Source organism: Saccostrea echinata, unplaced genomic scaffold (assembly GCF_033153115.1).
Source record: "Saccostrea echinata isolate AGI-Se365-2 ecotype Australia unplaced genomic scaffold, CSIRO_AGI_Sech_v1 ptg000046l, whole genome shotgun sequence".
Taxonomy (NCBI): domain Eukaryota; kingdom Metazoa; phylum Mollusca; class Bivalvia; order Ostreida; family Ostreidae; genus Saccostrea; species Saccostrea echinata.
This window is the reverse complement of record NW_026889795.1, coordinates 11,854,818-11,862,500: the sequence shown is the minus strand read 5'-3', so window position 1 is coordinate 11,862,500 and position 7,683 is coordinate 11,854,818. Positions and strand designations below refer to the sequence as shown.

Sequence of the window (7,683 nt, the reverse complement as noted above, 5' to 3'; positions counted from 1 at the left end):
CCTATGATTTTGAACACTTTTTGTTCAACAACTATTCAGAAATTCTTTTTCGTTTCCGAGCTATATGCAAAAGATATGATTAGGGGCCAGCCCTTCAACTTCTTAGTGGGGACGTCTAGCAAAAATCGAAAGTTTAGATATTGTTTAGAACATTATTTTGAACATCTTTTATTCAATATTGCTCATCAAAATATTTCCCACTTTCGAGATATAGAGTGCCAATGATCTGGCATTCTGGCCCCTTATGACCCCTTATTATATAACATATGACATAAATTTTATAATATATAGTTGTAAATTGTTCAGATAAACATTTTTGCTTCAGAAATGAATTGCAAAATATTGATCATGAAAAAGATATTGATTATACACTTTTGGCCCCTCTCGGCCCCTATTTTGAGGGGCCAGTCCCTTTTTCTTCATACCATTTTAAAGCCCTTATGATTTTGAACACTTTTTGTTCAACAACTATTCAGAAATTCTTTTTCGTTTCCGAGCTATATGCAAAAGATATATTTAGGGGCCAGCCCTTCAACTCCTTAATGGGGACGTTTAGCAAAAATCGAAAGTTTAGATATTGTTTAGAACATTATTTTGAACATCTTTTATTCAATATTGCTTATCAAAATATTTTCCACTTTTGAGATATAGAGTGCCAAAGATTTGGCATTCTGGCCCCTCATGGCCCCTAATTATGTAACATATGATGTATATATCATAATATATGGTTGTAAATTGTTAAGATAAACATTTTTGCTTCAGTAATGTATACCAAAATATTGATCGTTAGAGAGTTATTGATTTTATACTTTTGGCCCCTCTCGGCCCCTAATATGACAAGTCAGCCCTTTTTTCTTGATATCATACTAAAGATCTTGTCATTCTGCACAAATATTGTTCAGTATGTTTTTACAAAATAATTATACTTTAAAAGATATGATACAAAATGTCTCAAAAATTAACTCATGATTCGTGTCCTAAATTTCGACCCCTACCGAGCTTCCATACTAGGCATTTCCGGAAAATATCCAAACCCAGGTGCAAAATGGCAACATGTCCTCTATCATCACTGAAAATTTCAGCGCTCTAGCTTAAGCCGTTTTTGAGTTCCATCGCAGACAAGGAGGTCCTCTAAATTTTGATAAAAGGGCGATAACTCCGGACCGGAAGTAAATTTCTAAAAATTGTTCAGCCGGAATTAACTTCAGATAACCTAGCAACAATCCTGAAAATCTGACGCAAATCCATCGATCCATCTCCGAGAAATCGTCTGCACAAAATTTGTGCAGAAAAAAAGAATAATAATAATAATAATAATAAGCTTGAAAAAGAATCATAAGAATAATAGAAGGGTCTTCCGCTGAAGACGGAAGACCCTAATAATAATAAAGGTGAAAAAGAAACCGAAGAATAATAGAAGGGTCTTCCGCTGAAGACGGAAGACCCTAATAATAGGGAAAAAGAAACCGAACGAAAACAATAAGGTCTTCCGTTGGAGACGGAAGACCTTAATAATAGGGAAAAAGAAACCGAACGAAAACAATAAGGTCTTCCGTTGGAGACGGAAGACCTTAATAAACAGTACAATCACTATAAGGTCTTCCGTCTGGAACGGAAGACCTTAATAATAAACAGTACAATCACTATAAGGTCTTCCGTCTGGAACGGAAGACCTTAATTAATTATGAAAGGCTGATGTTTGATTATATCAAAATCTGTAAAATATTGGTGGGAGATTCAAAGGTGTAAAAGAAATTCAAAGGTAAAGATTAGTTTTTTCTACATTTTGAAGCATTTTTTGCTTCCTAATTACTTCCCTTGAACTACTCTCTAACGTTTGGAGGTACAATGTGTAGTAGTAAACAATAAAACATGGTATGAACATTTTCTGGCGAAAGACCTCATCAAAGTTTTACAGTCTGGAAGAAGAAAAGAAGCCCAGACATCTAAAACAATGAAGACAGAAGGTAAATTTATGTATACTCTGATCATCACAAAAATGCCAAGTTTAACCAATGCATATTTCCTTAATTTTATTTGCGTAGTTTTTTTTACTGGTAGGTGGTGATTCCTAGCCCTTCCTTATCAAATTTAATTAAGCGCCCTATACCTTTTGACGGTTTGACTTTCTGACCAATAAATTAATATTAATTAATCCCATTGAGAAAAAATGTATATGAAGCTTATAAGCATTCCTTGCTGATACAACGGATTTTTCCCCCCAAAATATAAATGTATAAAAATTTGTGCTATTATAAGTAGATTTACTTTTTGTGATGTGCTGGGACACAATTTTATGTGAACATCATTTATCTTTATAATATATATTTCCACTTCTGTCAGCTTTTCTCATTGTTTATCCTATTAAATGACACTATTTGAACTTCCTATGTTCATGCATAAGCAGAAAATAGGAAAACAACATGTTCGTTTTGATGTCATAATTTCATTCAAAAGGCCATTATCATTTAATCTTTAAACTTATTAGATATATCCAAAAATGTACTACATGTACTGACATAATCGATCTAGGTTAAGAATGCACTGAAAATATTTACTGAGTTATTTTTGTTTACATAGACTCTTTCATTCATCTGTGAAGTACTGTATATGTATACTTCAATTCTGTATATAATCTTTTCAAATAGTAAACAGTGTAAAAAAAAAAAATAAGTGCATATATGTACATATATATTAGTATTAAAAACATAATTCAAAAAACTACATACATGTAGAATATTCATCTCTGAATTATAACTAGCTATTAATGATAATTTTTTTAAACCACTGACCATGTTTTTTTTTTTTTCTATAAAAATAAGTGCATATATGTACATATATATTTGTATTAAAAACATAATTCAAAAAACTACATACATGTAGAATATTCATCTCTGAATTATAACTAGCTATTAATGATAATTTTTTTAAACCACTGACCATGTTTTTTTTTTTCTATAAAATTCAATACAAATTATTTGATACTCTGGCAAATATTCACTACTGGTAAGATGACTACATACATGAACATGTCTGTGTATGGATTATATGAATTTTCCTTTTGATCATGTTCCTAGGAAAATAATTATTTTCATTAATTTTTATCAAAGGATTTACCAAATAAGATGAATAAAGAAAAAATGAGACCAGTACACCAAAACAGGACCAAATAGGCCATGACTATAGAAGTTTGGATGCATTCTGCAAGAAAATGGACAGCTTTTTTTCTTTACAAGGTGACCATTCTTAAAATATGAAAATAAATTAAATTGTTACAAAATATTCCAGTTTACCTAAATTTAAACTTTGCTTATTTCTTTTGTTTATTTTATATAATTTAATTCCTGTCCAGTAACGGAATAACTCTTATATTCAGCACAAAGAAAACAACTTTCTAAAGGGATTGCATAAACATTTAACTTAGCTCGAAATCGGTGTATATTGCAAAATGCAGGTATTATTTACTGTTGCAGGTTGAAAATTTCACCTCGAGCATATTTGAGTAGGGATGTCATATCATTTAGGTTTAAAACCAGGAAAGTGAAAGCTGAACTCCAACCCACGTCAACATACCGGTACCCATTGTCTTCAAGATATCAATGTTTGAGCTGTCAAAGTTCAAATGTAACAGGAACATGTTTATTCTGAAGAAAGACATATGAGGACATCTTCAAATCTGAATGCCCATATTACAGTTTGTTTTAGAACTTATCAAGCTTCATCCTGTACCTTGCCAGAAAAACTCAACTCAAAACAGAGACAAGATTTACAGAGCAGCAAAAACAGTATAACTTGTCACGTAAATTTAATGCTGTATGGTTGAGAATACCCTAAAGGTGGCATATATAAAAAAAAAGTTTAAAAAATTCTCTTTTGTTTTTGGAATTTATATTTACATGAATAAAGAGAAGGAAATTGACTAAGCTGATGTGATGAGATGTTGGCAGGAACCTAAAATGAAACTTAAATGGGAAAGTGAAAGGAAGAACTTCCTTAAAATGATACATGTGGGGGACAATATTTTACAATTTTCAACTGGCTTTACAGAATACAGATGATCCACTGCAAACCTTATTATTAATTATATGTCAAACACTTTGTTTAAATTTGTATGTATAATTTTCTCATGTACTAAAAAGTAAAATTATGCATGTATTATTAATCTGTTGTTTAAGGTCCCAAAAAACAGTATATAGGGTTCCCTATGTCCACCTGTCTTTCTGTGTATCAGTTTATCAACAGTTCAAATGGATGTGCATTACACTAATGCATGCTTTAACAAAATTCTGACAGGCAGAGGGAATCTTTTTGCAGACTTCAAAATTGATCAATCCTGTGAGAGTAATATTTTTATTTGAGAATTAATTGTATTTTAGAATTCAGTGTTTGGAAACTGATGCAGACGTTTTAGCTCACCTGAGCCGAAGGCTCAAGTGAGCTTTTCTGATCAAAATTTGTCCATTGTCTGTCGTCCTTGTTGTCGTCATCGGCGTTGTTGTCATTGTTGTCGTTGTAAACTTTTCACAATTTCATCTTCTTCTCCAGAACTACTGGGCCAATTTCAACCAAACTTGGCACAGAGTATCCTTGGGTGAAGGGGATTCAAGTTTGTTCAAATGAAGGGCCACGCCTTCTTCCAAGGGGAGATAATCATGAATTCATGAAAAATTAATGATATCATTTATAAATCTTCTTCTCAAGAACCACTGTGCTTGAAAATATGAAACTTATGTAGAAGCATCCTCAGGTAGTGTAGATTCAAGTTTGTTCAAATCATGACCCCCGGGGGTAGGGTGGGGCCACAATGGGCGATCAAAGTTTTACATAGGAATATATGGGAAAATTCTTTAAAAATCTTCTTCTCAAGAACAGCAAAGCCATGATTGGTCATATTTATATGGAAGCATCCTCAGATAGTGTAAATTCAAGTTTGTTCAAATCATGACCCCCGGGGGTAGGGTGGGGCCACAATGGGCGATCAAAGTTTTACATAGGAATATATAGGAAAATTCTTTAAAAATCTTCTTCTCAAGAACAGCAAAGCCATGATTGGTCATATTTATATGGAAGCATCCTCAGGTAGTGTAGATTCAAGTTTGTTCAAATCATGACCCCCGGGGGTAGGGTGGGGCCATAATGGGCGATCAAAGTTTTACATAGGAATATATAGGAAAATTCTTTAAAAATCTTCTTCTCAAGAACAGCAAAGCCATGATTGGTCATATTTATATGGAAGCATCCTCAGATAGTGTAGATTCAAGTTTGTTCAAATCATGACCTCCGGGGGTAGGGTGGGGCCACAATGGGCGATCAAAGTTTTACATAGGAATATATAGGAAAACTCTTTAAAAATCTTCTTCTCAAGAACAGCAAAGCCATGATTGGTCATATTTATATGGAAGCATCCTCAGATAGTGTAGATTCAAGTTTTTTCAAATCATTACCCCCCAGGGGTAGGGTGGGGCCACAATGGGCGATCCAAGTTTTAAATAAGAATACATAGGAAAAATCTGTAAAAATCTTGTTCACAAGAACAACAAAGCCATGATTGGTCATATTTACATGGAAGCATCCTCAAGTAGTGCAGGTTTAAGTTTGTTCCAATCATCACCCCCGAGGGTAAGGTGGAGCCACAATGGGGGATTAAAGTTTTACATAAAATACATAGGAAAAATTTGTAAAAAATTTTTTCTCAAGAACAGCAAAGTCATGATTGTTTTTTTTTATGGGTGCATCCTCAGGTAGTGTAGATTCAAGTTTGTTTAAATCATGACCCCCCCAGGGGTAGGGTGGGGCCACAATGGGCGATCAAAGTTTTACATAGGAATACATAGGAAAAAGCAAGCCTTTTAAAATCTTCTGAAGAAGAACAGCAAAGCAATAATTAGTCATATTTAAATGCAAGCATCCTCAGGTAATGTAGATTCAAATTTTGTTCAAATCATGACCCCCAGGAGAATAGAGGGCCCATAACAGGGGATCATAGTTATACAAAGGAATACAAATGATATATCAATAAAAATTGTCTTCCTAAGACCAGCATAGCCATTATTTGTCATATTAATTCAAAAGCATCCCTTTGAAGTATAGATTCAAGTTCAAATTAACCCCCCCCCCCCTCGAACCACTTTTATATCAAAACTTTTCAAGACTGAACTGATTTCTGCTTTTTCCTAGTCAGAGTGCTCAGGTGAGCGATGTGGCCCTTGGGCCTCTTGTTAGTGTAGTGATACTGGTTTGGCTTTCTGTGTGTGAGGAATATGAAGGGTGGGGGTGGAGGGTGGGGGTTTTACGTGATATTAATGACATTATTTTAAAAATGTATTTTACTTGCTTTAAACAATGTCAGAATGATACAGATTAAAAGCTTGGATTTGTTGATTTGTCGATTTATTTTAAAGAAAGATAGTACAAAATGCTGTGTGAAATCTTCACAAAAGCTGTTTTTGTTTGTTTTGTTTTTTTTACATATTGCCAATTTCATGAGTACATTTGTACTGTACCACCCCCTTCAAACGAAGTTTGGGAGTAAGGGTATATAGGAACCACCTTGTCTGTCTGTGCAGTCTTATCTAAGACATATAATTGGCATAAAGATTAATCATGACTTGAGGATGTGCCATCCAAGGTCATTCTGGCAAGTTGAAGGTTACTGGCAAAAAAAATTATAAAGAAAATTTATGGAAGTTGAAAATTCAAACGTAAATTGAGCTAAAAGTATGTCATGACCTTGACCCAAGGTCAATGTAGTAAGCTGATAATCACTGGCAGGAAAGGTGAAAAAATTCATGTCAGGTCTATAGTTTTCCAATGGAGAAACGTTGGATGTTTATATTTTAGTCCAGAATTACTTATCACCAGAGGATGTGAAATTATTTTAACCAATGTCATTTTATCAAGTTCAAGGTCATGTTTCATAAGTTTAAAAAAAAAAATCCGGGGGAGGGGGGGTTAGGGGGGTGATAAATTTTTGACCTCACTCACAGTACCTCTGGTTTGCAGTTGCCCATGAACTTTTCATAAATTGTGACAAATACTTTAAGTTGAAATGAGTAACATATTTTGAAAGTCCTGCTTGTTTTTTATCTTTCATCCCAGAATTTTTCAAGTTTGACCAAATCTTGAAAAAAAAACCATGAGGTTTTGCCATTATTTGACAAAGCATTACAATATTCAAAATATTTTTGCAACATGATAAAAATGCAAATCTAAAATGTCAATAATTTAGTTTTAAAAAATATAATAATCAGGTTTAATTCTACATAGGTATAATAAAAGGTTTAATAAGTGTAGTTTTGGCAAGATTGTTAAACACAACTTCGCCATTTTGGTTAAAAATCTTGCATTCCTGTTTCCATGGTAACAAATCTTGCATTCCTGTTTCCATGGTAACAGAGAATGCATAGAAAAAATGTTATTTCATATATATTAGTTTCAACCTAAGGGGATAGTTTCAGGAAACTGGAGACATGCCGTGGTCAGTCTACATGTACTTCAAATTTGTCAATTTAACGGGGGGGGGGGGGGGGCATTTGTGTAGGTGTTCACAGTTTTCTTAGCTAAGAACAGCTTTATATGTACATGTATAAGAAACATTATTTAAAGGAACATATTGCATAAAGATTAGCAGGAAACAATTATACTTTGGATTGTTAATGAATTATAATTTGATCATTGGTCAAT

General features: G+C 33.4%; 1 long non-coding RNA gene across 1 annotated transcript in view; it reads left to right on the top strand.

Moving 5' to 3' along the window:
* LOC133202084 (uncharacterized) overlaps positions 1–5,744 on the top strand; it is a 27,917-nt gene extending 22,173 nt beyond the window's left edge. Inside the window, exons 2-4 of the long non-coding RNA XR_009723185.1 lie at positions 1,672–1,967; positions 3,111–3,236; positions 3,474–5,744. This is a non-coding gene — a long non-coding RNA (uncharacterized LOC133202084). The remainder of the gene's footprint in view (positions 1–1,671; positions 1,968–3,110; positions 3,237–3,473) is intronic.
* The last annotated feature ends 1,939 nt before the right edge of the window (positions 5,745–7,683 follow it).